This window comes from Camelina sativa, chromosome 2, assembly GCF_000633955.1.
Source record: "Camelina sativa cultivar DH55 chromosome 2, Cs, whole genome shotgun sequence".
Classification (NCBI taxonomy): domain Eukaryota; kingdom Viridiplantae; phylum Streptophyta; class Magnoliopsida; order Brassicales; family Brassicaceae; genus Camelina; species Camelina sativa.
The window spans coordinates 22,429,106-22,429,417 of NC_025686.1; positions in this window are offsets into that span (position 1 = coordinate 22,429,106).

Genomic DNA, 312 nt, shown 5'->3' on the forward strand with positions numbered 1-312 from the left:
GGAGAGACGCAGCTCAAAGGCTGTGAAGAGGAAAGAGAAAGAAAACAACCTGATGTGAGACATCCATGGACCATCTTGGCTGCATCTTGCTGTGAGACAGGGGAAGTCTTGATGGAACAACCAAGCCATGTTCTGGTTGTTGGTGATGCGGGTTCAAATAAAAAAAAGCCACATGAAGTGGTGAAGNTGGAACAACCAAGCCATGTTCTGGTTGTTGGTGATGCGGGTTCAAATAAGAAAAAAAAGGCCACATGAATGGTGAAGAAGGAAGAGGCCTGCACAACAAGATGAGTGTAAGGCTGAGGAAGAAAA